We start from the raw sequence: 20,442 nt of genomic DNA, 5'->3' as shown, positions 1-20,442 counted from the left end.
GTGTTGGTCGCGGCGAACATAAACGCACGCAAGAAGTTGCAAAACCAGCGTCACAGACTGATATGATGTATACTATCATAAGGAGAGCAAGATGTAAGTGTGGGGACCGGCTGTTATCGTGATGTTATCGAGTGCAGATCTCTCTTAGGTATCACGGCTTAACGTCATTGAAGTCTAGAGGTGGACAACACGTTCGTCTTACTCAGAGCGGTGTCTGAACTCTATTTTCGACGTTATGCGTGCCACTTTCATTGTGGCCAACTACGATTCGATACAGAATGCACGAAACCTGAAAGACACCCTCACTGATACATAGAGAGTAGTGTTTGTCTGCGGAATAATGGGAGTGCAAGGGTCTGTGACGTTGACATGACTGTATGTAGCACTACTAGTTATCGGGGGGGTGGGCGTAGCTCAGATGGTAGAGCGCTCGCTTAGTGGGCGAGAGGTACTGGGATCGATACCCAGCGCCTCCAGAATTTTTAACACACCTACCTCCGCACCTTGCCATGCAAGTGGAATAATTCCCAACCGGCAGAGGTGTGTAGGCAGATACAAGCGAACGATTAGCATCCACAATTGCGCCGATTTCACGTAAATCCCACTGCACGTTCCCATTCTTTGCGTGCAGTCGGCTGCTACTGGTGTTGCTGGTTGTGACTGCTGATAACAGATGCCGTAGCAATCAATTCATGGAGTGAGTTGTATGTTTTGCGATAGTCTGTCTCTGACAAGGAAGCACAGGTGATATAGGTGCGAACACAGGAAGCTTGCAGCCCCTCGCTGCCTGCAGACACAGAGCAGCCACACCAGAAAAGCGGCCTAAGCCGTAGGCGAAATGTGCTCATTCGCTTTGGCGCGACGTCGAACTATAAATAAGGCTGTCACTAGCGTGAGCGTCGTGTAAAGTCGGAAAAGTCATCTGCATGGGTGATTGCCAAGTTTGGGGAGCGTTTCGTAGTACGATCAGTGCAATGGGGACACGGAAACTTGTTGTGTCCCAGTGTTTTGCAGTTGGACGACAAGAGTTTTACACAGTAGCAAAGAGCGAGGCACTGAGTTGGCATGAACAATGGAGAGCACAATGGGGCTCGAGATGTGCTTGTTACCTCAGGTGCTGTGTGGTTGTGGACAAGGAGTGAAATGGACCAATTTGTGACCGCCCTTTCAATTTAAGACGTTCAAAACAGACGGAATTTGCATTCGTAATACCAGAGCATCGAAACTACTTGGAACTCTTGTGTATATGAACGTGTCCGCGCCTTTGTATTCTGGTACCTTCGCCACTACAAACCAACCAACCATCGTGTCCGTGCACATCAGAGTCGCAAAGAATGGAGAATAGCCATGCTTGGTCGTGTGCGTAGCTGTAGCTCAGTTGGCAGATCGTTCGCTTAGCGTGTGAACGGTCTCGGGTTCAAGCCCCGGCTCCTCCATGTTTTGTGGTCAGTGCATGGTAAGTGTTGGTCGCGGCGAACATAAACGCACGCAAGAAGTTGCAAAACCAGCGTCACAGACTGATATGATGTATACTGTCATAAGGAGAGCAAGATGTAAGTGTGGGGACCGGCTGTTATCGTGGTGTTATCGAGTGCAGATCTCTCTTAGGTATCACGGCTTAACGTCATTGAAGTCTAGAGGTGGACAACACGTTCGTCTTACTCAGAGCGGTGTCTGAACTCTATTTTCGACGTTATGCGTGCCACTTTCATTGTGGCCAACTACGATTCGATACAGAATGCACGAAACCTGAAAGACACCCTCACTGATACATAGAGAGTAGTGTTTGTCTGCGGAATAATGGGAGTGCAAGGGTCTGTGACGTTGACATGACTGTATGTAGCACTACTAGTTATCGGGGGGGTGGGCGTAGCTCAGATGGTAGAGCGCTCACTTAGTGTGCGAGAGTTACTGGGATCGATACCCAGCGCCTCCAGAATTTTTAACACACCTACATGCGCACCTTGCCATGCAAGTGGAATAATTCCCAACCGGCAGAGGTGTGTACGCAGATACAAGCGAACGATTAGCATCCACAATTGCGCCGATTTCACGTAAATCCCACTGCACGTTCCCATTCTTTGCGTGCAGTCGGCTGCTACTGGTGTTGCTGGTTGTGACTGCTGATAACAGATGCCGTAGCAATCAATTCATGGAGTGAGTTGTATGTTTTGCGATAGTCTGTCTCTGACAAGGAAGCACAGGTGATATAGGTGCGAACACAGGAAGCTTGCAGCCCCTCGCTGCCTGCAGACACAGAGCAGCCACACTAGAAGAGCGGCCTAAGCCGTAGGCGAAATGTGCTCATTCGCTTTTGCGCGACGTCGAACTATAAATAAAGCTGTCACTAGCGTGAGCGTCGTGTAAAGTCGGAAAAGTCATCTGCATGGGTGATTGCCAAGTTTGGGGAGCGTTTCGTAGTACGATCAGTGCAATGGGGACACGGAAACTTGTTGTGTCCCAGTGTTTTGCAGTTGGACGACAAGAGTTTTACACAGTAGCAAAGAGCGAGGCACTGAGTTGGCATGAACAATGGAGAGCACAATGGGGCTCGAGATGTGCTTGTTACCTCAGGTGCTGTGTGATTGTGGACAAGGAGTGAAATGGACCAATTTGTGACCGCCCTTTCAATTTAAGACGTTCAAAACAGACGGAATTTGCATTCGTAATACCAGAGCATCGAAACTACTTGGAACTCTTGTGTATATGAACGTGTCCGCGCCTTTGTATTCTGGTACCTTCGCCACTACAAACCAACCAACCATCGTGTCCGTGCACATCAGAGTCGCAAAGAATGGAGAATAGCCAGGTTTGGTCGTGTGTGTAGCTGTAGCTCAGTTGGCAGATCGTTCGCTTAGCGTGTGAACAGTCTCGGGTTCAAGCCCCGGCTCCTCCATGTTTTGTGGTCAGTGCATGGTAAGTGTTGGTCGCGGCGAACATAAACGCACGCAAGAAGTTGCAAAACCAGCGTCACAGACTGATATGATGTATACTGTCATAAGGAGAGCAAGATGTAAGTGTGGGGACCGGCTGTTATCGTGGTGTCATCGAGTGCAGATCTCTCTTAGGTATCACGGCTTAACGTCATTGAAGTCTAGAGGTGGACAACACGTTCGTCTTACTCAGAGCGGTGTCTGAACTCTATTTTCGACGTTATGCGTGCCACTTTCATTGTGGCCAACTACGTTTCGATACAGAATGCACGAAACCTGAAAGACACACTCACTGATACATAGAGAGTAGTGTTTGTCTGCAGAATAATGGGAGTGCAAGGGTCTGTGACGTTGATATGACTGTATGTAGCACTACTAGTTATCGGGGGGTGGGCGTAGCTCAGATGGTAGAGCGCTCGCTTAGTGTGCGAGAGGTACTGGGATCGATACCCAGCGCCTCCAGAATTTTTAACACACCTACATGCGCACCTTGCCATGCAAGTGGAATAATTCCCAACCGGCAGATACAAGCGAACGATTAGCATCCACAATTGCGCCGATTTCACGTAAATCCCACTGCACGTTCCCATTCTTTGCGTGCAGTCGGCTGCTACTGGTGTTGCTGGTTGTGACTGCTGATAACAGATGCCGTAGCAATCAATTCATGGAGTGAGTTGTATGTTTTGCGATAGTCTGTCTCTGACAAGGAATCACAGGTGATATAGGTGCGAACACAGGAAGCTTGCAGCCCCTCGCTGCCTGCAGACACAGAGCAGCCACACTAGAAAAGCGGCCTAAGCCGTAGGCGAAATGTGCTCATTCGCTTTGGCGCGACGTCGAACTATAAATAAGGCTGTCACTAGCGTGAGCGTCGTGTAAAGTCGGAAAAGTCATCTGCATGGGTGATTGCCAAGTTTGGGGAGCGTTTCGTAGTACGATCAGTGCAATGGGGACACGGAAACTTGTTGTGTCCCAGTGTTTTGCAGTTGGACGACAAGAGTTTTACACAGTAGCAAAGAGCGAGGCACTGAGTTGGCATGAACAATGGAGAGCACAATGGGGCTCGAGATGTGCTTGTTACCTCAGGTGCTGTGTGATTGTGGACAAGGAGTGAAATGGACCAATTTGTGACCGCCCTTTCAATTTAAGACGTTCAAAACAGACGGAATTTGCATTCGTAATACCAGAGCATCGAAACTACTTGGAACTCTTGTGTATATGAACGTGTCCGCGCCTTTGTATTCTGGTACCTTCGCCACTACAAACCAACCAACCATCGTGTCCGTGCACATCAGAGTCGCAAAGAATGGAGAATAGCCAGGCTTGGTCGTGTGTGTAGCTGTAGCTCAGTTGGCAGATCGTTCGCTTAGCGTGTGAACGGTCTCGGGTTCAAGCCCCGGCTCCTCCATGTTTTGTGGTCAGTGCATGGTAAGTGTTGGTCGCGGCGAACATAAACGCACGCAAGAAGTTGCAAAACCAGCGTCACAGACTGATATGATGTATACTATCATAAAGAGAGCAAGATGTAAGTGTGGGGACCGGCTGTTATCGTGATGTTATCGAGTGCAGATCTCTCTTAGGTATCACGGCTTAACGTCATTGAAGTCTAGAGGTGGACAACACGTTCGTCTTACTCAGAGCGGTGTCTGAACTCTATTTTCGACGTTATGCGTGCCACTTTCATTGTGGCCAACTACGATTCGATACAGAATGCACGAAACCTGAAAGACACCCTCACTGATACATAGAGAGTAGTGTTTGTCTGCGGAATAATGGGAGTGCAAGGGTCTGTGACGTTGATATGACTGTATGTAGCACTACTAGTTATCGGGGGGGTGGGCGTAGCTCAGATGGTAGAGCACTCGCTTAGTGGGCGAGAGGTACTGGGATCGATACCCAGCGCCTCCAGAATTTTTAACACACCTACCTCCGCACCTTGCCATGCAAGTGGAATAATTCCCAACCGGCAGAGGTGTGTACGCAGATACAAGCGAACGATTAGCATCCACAATTGCGCCGATTTCACGTAAATCCCACTGCACGTTCCCATTCTTTGCGTGCAGTCGGCTGCTACTGGTGTTGCTGGTTGTGACTGCTGATAACAGATGCCGTAGCAATCAATTCATGGAGTGAGTTGTATGTTTTGCGATAGTCTGTCTCTGACAAGGAAGCACAGGTGATATAGGTGCGAACACAGGAAGCTTGCAGCCCCTCACTGCCTGCAGACACAGAGCAGCCACACTAGAAGAGCTGCCTAAGCCGTAGGCGAAATGTGCTCATTCGCTTTTGCGCGACGTCGAACTATAAATAAGGCTGTCACTAGCGTGAGCGTCGTGTAAAGTCGGAAAAGTCATCTGCATGGGTGATTGCCAAGTTTGGGGAGCGTTTCGTAGTACGATCAGTGCAATGGGGACACGGAAACTTGTTGTGTCCCAGTGTTTTGCAGTTGGACGACAAGAGTTTTACACAGTAGCAAAGAGCGAGGCACTGAGATGGCATGAACAATGGAGAGCACAATGGGGCTCGAGATGTGCTTGTTACCTCAGGTGCTGTGTGATTGTGGACAAGGAGTGAAATGGACCAATTTGTGACCGCCCTTTCAATTTAAGACGTTCAAAACAGACGGAATTTGCATTCGTAATACCAGAGCATCGAAACTACTTGGAACTCTTGTGTATATGAACGTGTCCGCGCCTTTGTATTCTGGTACCTTCGCCACTACAAACCAACCAACCATCGTGTCCGTGCACATCAGAGTCGCAAAGAATGGAGAATAGCCAGGTTTGGTCGTGTGTGTAGCTGTAGCTCAGTTGGCAGATCGTTCGCTTAGCGTGTGAACAGTCTCGGGTTCAAGCCCCGGCTCCTCCATGTTTTGTGGTCAGTGCATGGTAAGTGTTGGTCGCGGCGAACATAAACGCACGCAAGAAGTTGCAAAACCAGCGTCACAGACTGATATGATGTATACTGTCATAAGGAGAGCAAGATGTAAGTGTGGGGACCGGCTGTTATCGTGGTGTTATCGAGTGCAGATCTCTCTTAGGTATCACGGCTTAACGTCATTGAAGTCTAGAGGTGGACAACACGTTCGTCTTACTCAGAGCGGTGTCTGAACTCTATTTTCGACGTTATGCGTGCCACATTCATTGTGGCCAACTACGATTCGATACAGAATGCACGAAACCTGAAAGACACACTCACTGATACATAGAGAGTAGTGTTTGTCTGCAGAATAATGGGAGTGCAAGGGTCTGTGACGTTGATATGACTGTATGTAGCACTACTAGTTATCGGGGGGTGGGCGTAGCTCAGATGGTAGAGCGCTCGCTTAGTGTGCGAGAGGTACTGGGATCGATACCCAGCGCCTCCAGAATTTTTAACACACCTACATGCGCACCTTGCCATGCAAGTGGAATAATTCCCAACCGGCAGATACAAGCGAACGATTAGCATCCACAATTGCGCCGATTTCACGTAAATCCCACTGCACGTTCCCATTCTTTGCGTGCAGTCGGCTGCTACTGGTGTTGCTGGTTGTGACTGCTGATAACAGATGCCGTAGCAATCAATCCATGGAGTGAGTTGTATGTTTTGCGATAGTCTGTCTCTGACAAGGAATCACAGGTGATATAGGTGCGAACACAGGAAGCTTGCAGCCCCTCGCTGCCTGCAGACACAGAGCAGCCACACTAGAAAAGCGGCCTAAGCCGTAGGCGAAATGTGCTCATTCGCTTTGGCGCGACGTCGAACTATAAATAAGGCTGTCACTAGCGTGAGCGTCGTCTAAAGTCGGAAAAGTCATCTGCATGGGTGATTGCCAAGTTTGGGGAGCGTTTCGTAGTACGATCAGTGCAATGGGGACACGGAAACTTGTTGTGTCCCAGTGTTTTGCAGTTGGACGACAAGAGTTTTACACAGTAGCAAAGAGCGAGGCACTGAGTTGGCATGAACAATGGAGAGCACAATGGGGCTCGAGATGTGCTTGTTACCTCAGGTGCTGTGTGATTGTGGACAAGGAGTGAAATGGACCAATTTGTGACCGCCCTTTCAATTTAAGACGTTCAAAACAGACGGAATTTGCATTCGTAATACCAGAGCATCGAAACTACTTGGAACTCTTGTGTATATGAACGTGTCCGCGCCTTTGTATTCTGGTACCTTCGCCACTACAAACCAACCAACCATCGTGTCCGTGCACATCAGAGTCGCAAAGAATGGAGAATAGCCAGGCTTGGTCGTGTGTGTAGCTGTAGCTCAGTTGGCAGATCGTTCGCTTAGCGTGTGAACGGTCTCGGGTTCAAGCCCCGGCTCCTCCATGTTTTGTGGTCAGTGCATGGTAAGTGTTGGTCGCGGCGAACATAAACGCACGCAAGAAGTTGCAAAACCAGCGTCACAGACTGATATGATGTATACTATCATAAAGAGAGCAAGATGTAAGTGTGGGGACCGGCTGTTATCGTGATGTTATCGAGTGCAGATCTCTCTTAGGTATCACGGCTTAACGTCATTGAAGTCTAGAGGTGGACAACACGTTCGTCTTACTCAGAGCGGTGTCTGAACTCTATTTTCGACGTTATGCGTGCCACTTTCATTGTGGCCAACTACGATTCGATACAGGATGCACGAAACCTGAAAGACACCCTCACTGATACATAGAGAGTAGTGTTTGTCTGCGGAATAATGGGAGTGCAAGGGTCTGTGACGTTGATATGACTGTATGTAGCACTACTAGTTATCGGGGGGGGTGGGCGTAGCTCAGATGGTAGAGCACTCGCTTAGTGGGCGAGAGGTACTGGGATCGATACCCAGCGCCTCCAGAATTTTTAACACACCTACCTCCGCACCTTGCCATGCAAGTGGAATAATTCCCAACCGGCAGAGGTGTGTACGCAGATACAAGCGAACGATTAGCATCCACAATTGCGCCGATTTCACGTAAATCCCACTGCACGTTCCCATTCTTTGCGTGCAGTCGGCTGCTACTGGTGTTGCTGGTTGTGACTGCTGATAACAGATGCCGTAGCAATCAATTCATGGAGTGAGTTGTGTGTTTTGCGATAGTCTGTCTCTGACAAGGAACCACAGGTGATATAGGTGCGAACACAGGAAGCTTGCAGCCCCTCGCTGCCTGCAGACACCGAGCAGCCACACTAGAAAAGCGGCCTAAGCCGTAGGCGAAATGTGCTCATTCGCTTTTGCGCGACGTCGAACTATAAATAAGGCTGTCACTAGCGTGAGCGTTGCGTGAGCGTCGTGTAAAGTCGGAAAAGTCATCTGCATGGGTGATTGCCAAGTTTGGGGAGCGTTTCGTAGTACGATCAGTGCAATGGGGACACGGAAACTTGTTGTGTCCCAGTGTTTTGCAGTTGGACGACAAGAGTTTTACACAGTAGCAAAGAGCGAGGCACTGAGTTGGCATGAACAATGGAGAGCACAATGGGGCTCGAGATGTGCTTGTTACCTCAGGTGCTGTGTGATTGTGGACAAGGAGTGAAATGGACCAATTTGTGACCGCCCTTTCAATTTAAGACGTTCAAAACAGACGGAATTTGCATTCGTAATACCAGAGCATCGAAACTACTTGGAACTCTTGTGTATATGAACGTGTCCGCGCCTTTGTATTCTGGTACCTTCGCCACTACAAACCAACCAACCATCGTGTCCGTGCACATCAGAGTCGCAAAGAATGGAGAATAGCCAGGCTTGGTCGTGTGTGTAGCTGTAGCTCAGTTGGCAGATCGTTCGCTTAGCGTGTGAACGGTCTCGGGTTCAAGCCCCGGCTCCTCCATGTTTTGTGGTCAGTGCATGGTAAGTGTTGGTCGCGGCGAACATAAACGCACGCAAGAAGTTGCAAAACCAGCGTCACAGACTGATATGATGTATACTATCATAAGGAGAGCAAGATGTAAGTGTGGGGACCGGCTGTTATCGTGATGTTATCGAGTGCAGATCTCTCTTAGGTATCACGGCTTAACGTCATTGAAGTCTAGAGGTGGACAACACGTTCGTCTTACTCAGAGCGGTGTCTGAACTCTATTTTCGACGTTATGCGTGCCACTTTCATTGTGGCCAACTACGATTCGATACAGAATGCACGAAACCTGAAAGACACCCTCACTGATACATAGAGAGTAGTGTTTGTCTGCGGAATAATGGGAGTGCAAGGGTCTGTGACGTTGATATGACTGTATGTAGCACTACTAGTTATCGGGGGGGTGGGCGTAGCTCAGATGGTAGAGCGCTCGCTTAGTGGGCGAGAGGTTCTGGCATCGATAACCAGCGCCTCCAGAATTTTTAACACACCTACCTCCGCACCTTGCCATGCAAGTGGAATAATTCCCAACCGGCAGAGGTGTGTAGGCAGATACAAGCGAACGATTAGCATCCACAATTGCGCCGATTTCACGTAAATCCCACTGCACGTTCCCATTCTTTGCGTGCAGTCGGCTGCTACTGGTGTTGCTGGTTGTGACTGCTGATAACAGATGCCGTAGCAATCAATTCATGGAGTGAGTTGTATGTTTTGCGATAGTCTGTCTCTGACAAGGAAGCACAGGTGATATAGGTGCGAACACAGGAAGCTTGCAGCCCCTCGCTGCCTGCAGACACAGAGCAGCCACACTAGAAGAGCGGCCTAAGCCGTAGGCGAAATGTGCTCATTCGCTTTTGCGCGACGTCGAACTATAAATAAGGCTGTCACTAGCGTGAGCGTTGCGTGAGCGTCGTGTAAAGTCGGAAAAGTCATCTGCATGGGTGATTGCCAAGTTTGGGGAGCGTTTCGTAGTACGATCAGTGCAATGGGGACACGGAAACTTGTTGTGTCCCAGTGTTTTGCAGTTGGACGACAAGAGTTTTACACAGTAGCAAAGAGCGAGGCACTGAGTTGGCATGAACAATGGAGAGCACAATGGGGCTCGAGATGTGCTTGTTACCTCAGGTGCTGTGTGATTGTGGACAAGGAGTGAAATGGACCAATTTGTGACCGCCCTTTCAATTTAAGACGTTCAAAACAGACGGAATTAGCATTCGTAATACCAGAGCATCGAAACTACTTGGAACTCTTGTGTATATGAACGTGTCCGCGCCTTTGTATTCTGGTACCTTCGCCACTACAAACCAACCAACCATCGTGTCCGTGCACATCAGAGTCGCAAAGAATGGAGAATAGCCAGGCTTGGTCGTGTGTGTAGCTGTAGCTCAGTTGGCAGATCGTTCGCTTAGCGTGTGAACGGTCTCGGGTTCAAGCCCCGGCTCCTCCATGTTTTGTGGTCAGTGCATGGTAAGTGATGGTCGCGGAGAACATAAACGCACGCAAGAAGTTGCAAAACCAGCGTCACAGACTGATATGATGTATACTGTCATAAGGAGAGCAAGATGTAAGTGTGGGGACCGGCTGTTATCGTGGTGTTATCGAGTGCAGATCTCTCTTAGGTATCACGGCTTAACGTCATTGAAGTCTAGAGGTGGACAACACGTTCGTCTTACTCAGAGCGGTGTCTGAACTCTATTTTCGACGTTATGCGTGCCACTTTCATTGTGGCCAACTACGATTCGATACAGAATGCACGAAACCTGAAAGACACCCTCACTGATACATAGAGAGTAGTGTTTGTCTGCGGAATAATGGGAGTGCAAGGGTCTGTGACGTTGATATGACTGTATGTAGCACTACTAGTTATCGGGGGGTGGGCGTAGCTCAGATGGTAGAGCGCTCGCTTAGTGTGCGAGAGGTACTGGGATCGATACCCAGCGCCTCCAGAATTTTTAACACACCTACCTCCGCACCTTGCCATGCAAGTGGAATAATTCCCAACCGGCAGAGGTGTGTAGGCAGATACAAGCGAACGATTAGCATCCACAATTGCGCCGATTTCACGTAAATCCCACTGCACGTTCCCATTCTTTGCGTGCAGTCGGCTGCTACTGGTGTTGCTGGTTGTGACTGCTGATAACAGATGCCGTAGCAATCAATTCATGGAGTGAGTTGTATGTTTTGCGATAGTCTGTCTCTGACAAGGAAGCACAGGTGATATAGGTGCGAACACAGGAAGCTTGCAGCCCCTCGCTGCCTGCAGACACAGAGCAGCCACACTAGAAGAGCGGCCTAAGCCGTAGGCGAAATGTGCTCATTCGCTTTTGCGCGACGTCGAACTATAAATAAGGCTGTCACTAGCGTGAGCGTTGCGTGAGCGTCGTGTAAAGTCAGAAAAGTCATCTGCATGGGTGATTGCCAAGTTTGGGGAGCGTTTCGTAGTACGATCAGTGCAATGGAGACGCGGAAACTTGTTGTGTCCCAGTGTTTTGCAGTTGGACGACAAGAGTTTTACACAGTAGCAAAGAGCGAGGCACTGAGTTGGCATGAACAATGGAGAGCACAATGGGGCTCGAGATGTGCTTGTTACCTCAGGTGCTGTGTGATTGTGGACAAGGAGTGAAATGGACCAATTTGTGACCGCCCTTTCAATTTAAGACGTTCAAAACAGACGGAATTAGCATTCGTAATACCAGAGCATCGAAACTACTTGGAACTCTTGTGTATTTGAACGTGTCCGCGCCTTTGTATTCTGGTACCTTCGCCACTACAAACCAACCAACCATCGTGTCCGTGCACATCAGAGTCGCAAAGAATGGAGAATAGCCAGGCTTGGTCGTGTGTGTAGCTGTAGCTCAGTTGGCAGATCGTTCGCTTAGCGTGTGAACGGTCTCGGGTTCAAGCCCCGGCTCCTCCATGTTTTGTGATCAGTGCATGGTAAGTGATGGTCGCGGAGAACATAAACGCACGCAAGAAGTTGCAAAACCAGCGTCACAGACTGATATGATGTATACTGTCATAAGGAGAGCAAGATGTAAGTGTGGGGACCGGCTGTTATCGTGGTGTTATCGAGTGCAGATCTCTCTTAGGTATCACGGCTTAACGTCATTGAAGTCTAGAGGTGGACAACACGTTCGTCTTACTCAGAGCGGTGTCTGAACTCTATTTTCGACGTTATGCGTGCCACTTTCATTGTGGCCAACTACGATTCGATACAGAATGCACGAAACCTGAAAGACACCCTCACTGATACATAGAGAGTAGTGTTTGTCTGCGGAATAATGGGAGTGCAAGGGTCTGTGACGTTGATATGACTGTATGTAGCACTACTAGTTATCGGGGGGTGGGCGTAGCTCAGATGGTAGAGCGCTCGCTTAGTGTGCGAGAGGTACTGGGATCGATACCCAGCGCCTCCAGAATTTTTAACACACCTACCTCCGCACCTTGCCATGCAAGTGGAATAATTCCCAACCGGCAGAGGTGTGTAGGCAGATACAAGCGAACGATTAGCATCCACAATTGCGCCGATTTCACGTAAATCCCACTGCACGTTCCCATTCTTTGCGTGCAGTCGGCTGCTACTGGTGTTGCTGGTTGTGACTGCTGATAACAGATGCCGTAGCAATCAATTCATGGAGTGAGTTGTATGTTTTGCGATAGTCTGTCTCTGACAAGGAAGCACAGGTGATATAGGTGCGAACACAGGAAGCTTGCAGCCCCTCGCTGCCTGCAGACACAGAGCAGCCACACTAGAAGAGCGGCCTAAGCCGTAGGCGAAATGTGCTCATTCGCTTTTGCGCGACGTCGAACTATAAATAAGGCTTTCACTAGCGTGAGCGTTGCGTGAGCGTCGTGTAAAGTCAGAAAAGTCATCTGCATGGGTGATTGCCAAGTTTGGGGAGCGTTTCGTAGTACGATCAGTGCAATGGAGACGCGGAAACTTGTTGTGTCCCAGTGTTTTGCAGTTGGACGACAAGAGTTTTACACAGTAGCAAAGAGCGAGGCACTGAGTTGGCATGAACAATGGAGAGCACAATGGGGCTCGAGATGTGCTTGTTACCTCAGGTGCTGTGTGATTGTGGACAAGGAGTGAAATGGACCAATTTGTGACCGCCCTTTCAATTTAAGACGTTCAAAACAGACGGAATTTGCATTCGTAATACCAGAGCATCGAAACTACTTGGAACTCTTGTGTATATGAACGTGTCCGCGCCTTTGTATTCTGGTACCTTCGCCACTACAAACCAACCAACCATCGTGTCCGTGCACATCAGAGTCGCAAAGAATGGAGAATAGCCAGGCTTGGTCGTGTGTGTAGCTGTAGCTCAGTTGGCAGATCGTTCGCTTAGCGTGTGAACGGTCTCGGGTTCAAGCCCCGGCTCCTCCATGTTTTGTGGTCAGTGCATGGTAAGTGTTGGTCGCGGCAAACATAAACGCACGCAAGAAGTTGCAAAACCAGCGTCACAGACTGATATGATGTATACTATCATAAGGAGAGCAAGATGTAAGTGTGGGGACCGGCTGTTATCGTGATGTTATCGAGTGCAGATCTCTCTTAGGTATCACGGCTTAACGTCATTGAAGTCTAGAGGTGGACAACACGTTCGTCTTACTCAGAGCGGTGTCTGAACTCTATTTTCGACGTTATGCGTGCCACTTTCATTGTGGCCAACTACGATTCGATACAGAATGCACGAAACCTGAAAGACACCCTCACTCATACATAGAGAGTAGTGTTTGTCTGCGGAATAATGGGAGTGCAAGGGTCTGTGACGTTGATATGACTGTATGTAGCACTACTAGTTATCGGGGGGGTGGGCGTAGCTCAGATGGTAGAGCGCTCGCTTAGTGTGCGAGAGGTACTGGGATCGATACCCAGCGCATCCAGAATTTTTAACACACCTACCTCCGCACCTTGCCATGCAAGTGGAATAATTCCCAACCGGCAGAGGTGTGTAGGCAGATACAAGCGAACGATTAGCATCCACAATTGCGCCGATTTCACGTAAATCCCACTGCACGTTCCCATTCTTTGCGTGCAGTCGGCTGCTACTGGTGTTGCTGGTTGTGACTGCTGATAACAGATGCCGTAGCAATCAATTCATGGAGTGAGTTGTATGTTTTGCGATAGTCTGTCTCTGACAAGGAAGCACAGGTGATATAGGTGCGAACACAGGAAGCTTGCAGCCCCTCGCTGCCTGCAGACACAGAGCAGCCACACTAGAAGAGCGGCCTAAGCCGTAGGCGAAATGTGCTCATTCGCTTTTGCGCGACGTCGAACTATAAATAAGGCTGTCACTAGCGTGAGCGTTGCGTGAGCGTCGTGTAAAGTCGGAAAAGTCATCTGCATGGGTGATTGCCAAGTTTGGGGAGCGTTTCGTAGTACGATCAGTGCAATGGAGACGCGGAAACTTGTTGTGTCCCAGTGTTTTGCAGTTGGACGACAAGAGTTTTACACAGTAGCAAAGAGCGAGGCACTGAGTTGGCATGAACAATGGAGAGCACAATGGGGCTCGAGATGTGCTTGTTACCTCAGGTGCTGTGTGATTGTGGACAAGGAGTGAAATGGACCAATTTGTGACCGCCCTTTCAATTTAAGACGTTCAAAACAGACGGAATTTGCATTCGTAATACCAGAGCATCGAAACTACTTGGAACTCTTGTGTATATGAACGTGTCCGCGCCTTTGTATTCTGGTACCTTCGCCACTACAAACCAACCAACCATCGTGTCCGTGCACATCAGAGTCGCAAAGAATGGAGAATAGCCAGGCTTGGTCGTGTGTGTAGCTGTAGCTCAGTTGGCAGATCGTTCGCTTAGCGTGTTAACGGTCTCGGGTTCAAGCCCCGGCTCCTCCATGTTTTGTGGTCAGTGCATGGTAAGTGTTGGTCGCGGCGAACATAAACGCACGCAAGAAGTTGCAAAACCAGCGTCACAGACTGATATGATGTATACTATCATAAGGAGAGCAAGATGTAAGTGTGGGGACCGGCTGTTATCGTGATGTTATCGAGTGCAGATCTCTCTTAGGTATCACGGCTTAACGTCATTGAAGTCTAGAGGTGGACAACACGTTCGTCTTACTCAGAGCGGTGTCTGAACTCTATTTTCGACGTTATGCGTGCCACTTTCATTGTGGCCAACTACGATTCGATACAGAATGCACGAAACCTGAAAGACACCCTCACTGATACATAGAGAGTAGTGTTTGTCTGCGGAATAATGGGAGTGCAAGGGTCTGTGACGTTGATATGACTGTATGTAGCACTACTAGTTATCGGGGGGGTGGGCGTAGCTCAGATGGTAGAGCGCTCGCTTAGTGGGCGAGAGGTACTGGGATCCATACCCAGCGCCTCCAGAATTTTTAACACACCTACATGCGCACCTTGCCATGCAAGTGGAATAATTCCCAACCGGCAGAGGTGTGTAGGCAGATACAAGCGAACGATTAGCATCCACAATTGCGCCGATTTCACGTAAATCCCACTGCACGTTCCCATTCTTTGCGTGCAGTCGGCTGCTACTGGTGTTGCTGGTTGTGACTGCTGATAACAGATGCCGTAGCAATCAATTCATGGAGTGAGTTGTATGTTTTGCGATAGTCTGTCTCTGACAAGGAAGCACAGGTGATATAGGTGCGAACACAGGAAGCTTGCAGCCCCTCGCTGCCTGCAGACACAGAGCAGCCACACTAGAAAAGCGGCCTAAGCCGTAGGCGAAATGTGCTCATTCGCTTTTGCGCGACGTCGAACTATAAATAAGGCTGTCACTAGCGTGAGCGTTGCGTGAGCGTCGTGTAAAGTCGGAAAAGTCATCTGCATGGGTGATTGCCAAGTTTGGGGAGCGTTTCGTAGTACGATCAGTGCAATGGGGACACGGAAACTTGTTGTGTCCCAGTGTTTTGCAGTTGGACGACAAGAGTTTTACACAGTAGCAAAGAGCGAGGCACTGAGTTGGCATGAACAATGGAGAGCACAATGGGGCTCGAGATGTGCTTGTTACCTCAGGTGCTGTGTGATTGTGGACAAGGAGTGAAATGGACCAATTTGTGACCGCCCTTTCAATTTAAGACGTTCAAAACAGACGGAATTTGCATTCGTAATACCAGAGCATCGAAACTACTTGGAACTCTTGTGTATATGAACGTGTCCGCGCCTTTGTATTCTGGTACCTTCGCCACTACAAACCAACCAACCATCGTGTCCGTGCACATCAGAGTCGCAAAGAATGGAGAATAGCCAGGCTTGGTCGTGTGTGTAGCTGTAGCTCAGTTGGCAGATCGTTCGCTTAGCGTGTGAACGGTCTCGGGTTCAAGCCCCGGCTCCTCCATGTTTTGTGGTCAGTGCATGGTAAGTGATGGTCGCGGAGAACATAAACGCACGCAAGAAGTTGCAAAACCAGCGTCACAGACTGATATGATGTATACTGTCATAAGGAGAGCAAGATGTAAGTGTGGGGACCGGCTGTTATCGTGGTGTTATCGAGTGCAGATCTCTCTTAGGTATCACGGCTTAACGTCATTGAAGTCTAGAGGTGGACAACACGTTCGTCTTACTCAGAGCGGTGTCTGAACTCTATTTTCGACGTTATGCGTGCCACTTTCATTGTGGCCAACTACGATTCGATACAGAATGCACGAAACCTGAAAGACACCCTCACTGATACATAGAGAGTAGTGTTTGTCTGCGGAATAATGGGAGTGCAAGGGTCTGTGACGTTGATATGACTGTATGTAGCACTACTAGTTATCGGGGGGTGGGCGTAGCTCAGATGGTAGAGCGCTCGCTTAGTGTGCGAGAGGTACTGGGATCGATACCCAGCGCCTCCAGAATTTTTAACACACCTACCTCCGCACCTTGCCATGCAAGTGGAATAATTCCCAACCGGCAGAGGTGTGTAGGCAGATACAAGCGAACGATTAGCATCCACAATTGCGCCGATTTCACGTAAATCCCACTGCACGTTCCCATTCTTTGCGTGCAGTCGGCTGCTACTGGTGTTGCTGGTTGTGACTGCTGATAACAGATGCCGTAGCAATCAATTCATGGAGTGAGTTGTATGTTTTGCGATAGTCTGTCTCTGACAAGGAAGCACAGGTGATATAGGTGCGAACACAGGAAGCTTGCAGCCCCTCGCTGCCTGCAGACACAGAGCAGCCACACTAGAAGAGCGGCCTAAGCCGTAGGCGAAATGTGCTCATTCGCTTTTGCGCGACGTCGAACTATAAATAAGGCTGTCACTAGCGTGAGCGTTGCGTGAGCGTCGTGTAAAGTCAGAAAAGTCATCTGCATGGGTGATTGCCAAGTTTGGGGAGCGTTTCGTAGTACGATCAGTGCAATGGAGACGCGGAAACTTGTTGTGTCCCAGTGTTTTGCAGTTGGACGACAAGAGTTTTACACAGTAGCAAAGAGCGAGGCACTGAGTTGGCATGAACAATGGAGAGCACAATGGGGCTCGAGATGTGCTTGTTACCTCAGGTGCTGTGTGATTGTGGACAAGGAGTGAAATGGACCAATTTGTGACCGCCCTTTCAATTTAAGACGTTCAAAACAGACGGAATTTGCATTCGTAATACCAGAGCATCGAAACTACTTGGAACTCTTGTGTATATGAACGTGTCCGCGCCTTTGTATTCTGGTACCTTCGCCACTACAAACCAACCAACCATCGTGTCCGTGCACATCAGAGTCGCAAAGAATGGAGAATAGCCAGGCTTGGTCGTGTGTGTAGCTGTAGCTCAGTTGGCAGATCGTTCGCTTAGCGTGTGAACGGTCTCGGGTTCAAGCCCCGGCTCCTCCATGTTTTGTGGTCAGTGCATGGTAAGTGTTGGTCGCGGCAAACATAAACGCACGCAAGAAGTTGCAAAACCAGCGTCACAGACTGATATGATGTATACTATCATAAGGAGAGCAAGATGTAAGTGTGGGGACCGGCTGTTATCGTGATGTTATCGAGTGCAGATCTCTCTTAGGTATCACGGCTTAACGTCATTGAAGTCTAGAGGTGGACAACACGTTCGTCTTACTCAGAGCGGTGTCTGAACTATATTTTCGACGTTATGCGTGCCACTTTCATTGTGGCCAACTACGATTCGATACAGAATGCACGAAACCTGAAAGACACCCTCACTGATACATAGAGAGTAGTGTTTGTCTGCGGAATAATGGGAGTGCAAGGGTCTGTGACGTTGATATGACTGTATGTAGCACTACTAGTTATCGGGGGGGTGGGCGTAGCTCAGATGGTAGAGCGCTCGCTTAGTGGGCGAGAGGTACTGGGATCGATACCCAGCGTATCCAGAATTTTTAACACACCTACCTCCGCACCTTGCCATGCAAGTGGAATAATTCCCAACCGGCAGAGGTGTGTAGGCAGATACAAGCGAACGATAAGCATCCACAATTGCGCCGATTTCACGTAAATCCCACTGCACGTTCCCATTCTTTGCGTGCAGTCGGCTGCTACTGGTGTTGCTGGTTGTGACTGCTGATAACAGATGCCGTAGCAATCAATTCATGGAGTGAGTTGTATGTTTTGCGATAGTCTGTCTCTGACAAGGAAGCACAGGTGATATAGGTGCGAACACAGGAAGCTTGCAGCCCCTCGCTGCCTGCAGACACAGAGCAGCCACACTAGAAGAGCGGCCTAAGCCGTAGGCGAAATGTGCTCATTCGCTTTTGCGCGACGTCGAACTATAAATAAGGCTGTCACTAGCGTGAGCGTCGTGTAAAGTCGGAAAAGTCATCTGCATGGGTGATTGCCAAGTTTGGGGAGCGTTTCGTAGTACGATCAGTGCAATGGAGACGCGGAAACTTGTTGTGTCCCAGTGTTTTGCAGTTGGACGACAAGAGTTTTACACAGTAGCAAAGAGCGAGGCACTGAGTTGGCATGAACAATGGAGAGCACAATGGGGCTCGAGATGTGCTTGTTACCTCAGGTGCTGTGTGATTGTGGACAAGGAGTGAAATGGACCAATTTGTGACCGCCCTTTCAATTTAAGACGTTCAAAACAGACGGAATTTGCATTCGTAATACCAGAGCATCGAAACTACTTGGAACTCTTGTGTATATGAACGTGTCCGCGCCTTTGTATTCTGGTACCTTCGCCACTACCAACCAACCAACCATCGTGTCCGTGCACATCAGAGTCGCAAAGAATGGAGAATAGCCAGGCTTGGTCGTGTGTGTAGCTGTAGCTCAGTTGGCAGATGGTTCGCTTAGCGTGTGAACGGTCTCGGGTTCAAGCCCCGGCTCCTCCATGTTTTGTGGTCAGTGCATGGTAAGTGTTGGTCGCGGCGAACATAAACGCACGCAAGAAGTTGCAAAACCAGCGTCACAGACTGATATGATGTATACTATCATAAGGAGAGCAAGATGTAAGTGTGGGGACCGGCTGTTATCGTGATGTTATCGAGTGCAGATCTCTCTTAGGTATCACGGCTTAACGTCATTGAAGTCTAGAGGTGGACAACACGTTCGTCTTACTCAGAGCGGTGTCTGAACTCTATTTTCGACGTTATGCGTGCCACTTTCATTGTGGCCAACTACGATTCGATACAGAATGCACGAAACCTGAAAGACACCCTCACTGATACATAGAGAGTAGTGTTTGTCTGCGGAATAATGGGAGTGCAAGGGTCTGTGACGTTGATATGACTGTATGTAGCACTACTAGTTATCGGGGGGTGGGCGTAGCTCAGATGGTAGAGCGCTCGCTTAGTGTGCGAGAGGTACTGGGATCGATACCCAGCGCCTCCAGAATTTTTAACACACCTACCTGCGCACCTTGCCATGCAAGTGGAACAATTCCCAACCGGCAGAGGTGTGTAGGCAGATACAAGCGAACGATTAGCATCCACAATTGCGCCGATTTCACGTAAATCCCACTGCACGTTCCCATTCTTTGCGTGCAGTCGGCTGCTACTGGTGTTGCTGGTTGTGACTGCTGATAACAGATGCCGTAGCAATCAATTCATGGAGTGAGTTGTATGTTTTGCGATAGTCTGTCTCTGACAAGGAAGCACAGGTGATATAGGTGCGAACACAGGAAGCTTGCAGCCCCTCGCTGCCTGCAGACACAGAGCAGCCACACTAGAAGAGCGGCCTAAGCCGTAGGCGAAATGTGCTCATTCGCTTTTGCGCGACGTCGAACTATAAATAAGGCTGTCACTAGCGTGAGCGTTGCGTGAGCGTCGTGTAAAGTCAGAAAAGTCATCTGCATGGGTGATTGCCAAGTTTGGGGAGCGTTTCGTAGTACGATCAGTGCAATGGAGACGCGGAAACTTGTTGTGTCCCAGTGTTTTGCAGTTGGACGACAAGAGTTTTACACAGTAGCAAAGAGCGAGGCACTGAGTTGGCATGAACAATGGAGAGCACAATGGGGCTCGAGATGTGCTTGTTACCTCAGGTGCTGTGTGATTGTGGACAAGGAGTGAAATGGACCAATTTGTGACCGCCCTTTCAATTTAAGACGTTCAAAACAGACGGAATTTGCATTCGTAATACCAGAGCATCGAAACTACTTGGAACTCTTGTGTATATGAACGTGTCCGCGCCTTTGTATTCTGGTACCTTCGCCACTACAAACCAACCAACCATTGTGTCCGTGCACATCAGAGTCGCAAAGAATGGAGAATAGCCAGGCTTGGTCGTGTGTGTAGCTGTAGCTCAGTTGGCAGATCGTTCGCTTAGCGTGTGAAC

General features: G+C 49.1%; 6 non-coding genes across 6 annotated transcripts; all 6 read left to right on the top strand.

Moving 5' to 3' along the window:
* Positions 1-3,321: 3,321 nt before the first annotated feature.
* Trnat-agu (transfer RNA threonine (anticodon AGU)) lies at positions 3,322-3,395 on the top strand. The gene has a single exon. It is a non-coding gene; the product is annotated as a tRNA-Thr (tRNA).
* Positions 3,396-6,226: 2,831 nt separating this feature from the next.
* Positions 6,227-6,300, top strand: Trnat-agu (transfer RNA threonine (anticodon AGU)). The gene has a single exon. It is a non-coding gene; the product is annotated as a tRNA-Thr (tRNA).
* Positions 6,301-10,614: 4,314 nt separating this feature from the next.
* On the top strand, positions 10,615-10,688 carry Trnat-agu (transfer RNA threonine (anticodon AGU)). The gene has a single exon. It is a non-coding gene; the product is annotated as a tRNA-Thr (tRNA).
* A 1,396-nt stretch (positions 10,689-12,084) lies between these two features.
* On the top strand, positions 12,085-12,158 carry Trnat-agu (transfer RNA threonine (anticodon AGU)). Its single transcript has one exon. It is a non-coding gene; the product is annotated as a tRNA-Thr (tRNA).
* Positions 12,159-16,496: 4,338 nt separating this feature from the next.
* Positions 16,497-16,570, top strand: Trnat-agu (transfer RNA threonine (anticodon AGU)). Its single transcript has one exon. It is a non-coding gene; the product is annotated as a tRNA-Thr (tRNA).
* A 2,856-nt stretch (positions 16,571-19,426) lies between these two features.
* Trnat-agu (transfer RNA threonine (anticodon AGU)) lies at positions 19,427-19,500 on the top strand. Its single transcript has one exon. It is a non-coding gene; the product is annotated as a tRNA-Thr (tRNA).
* The last annotated feature ends 942 nt before the right edge of the window (positions 19,501-20,442 follow it).

Source organism: Schistocerca gregaria, chromosome 11 (assembly GCF_023897955.1).
Source record: "Schistocerca gregaria isolate iqSchGreg1 chromosome 11, iqSchGreg1.2, whole genome shotgun sequence".
NCBI lineage: Eukaryota > Metazoa > Arthropoda > Insecta > Orthoptera > Acrididae > Schistocerca > Schistocerca gregaria.
The sequence above is the reverse complement of the archived record's forward strand: the minus strand, read 5'-3'. Positions and strand labels throughout refer to the sequence as shown.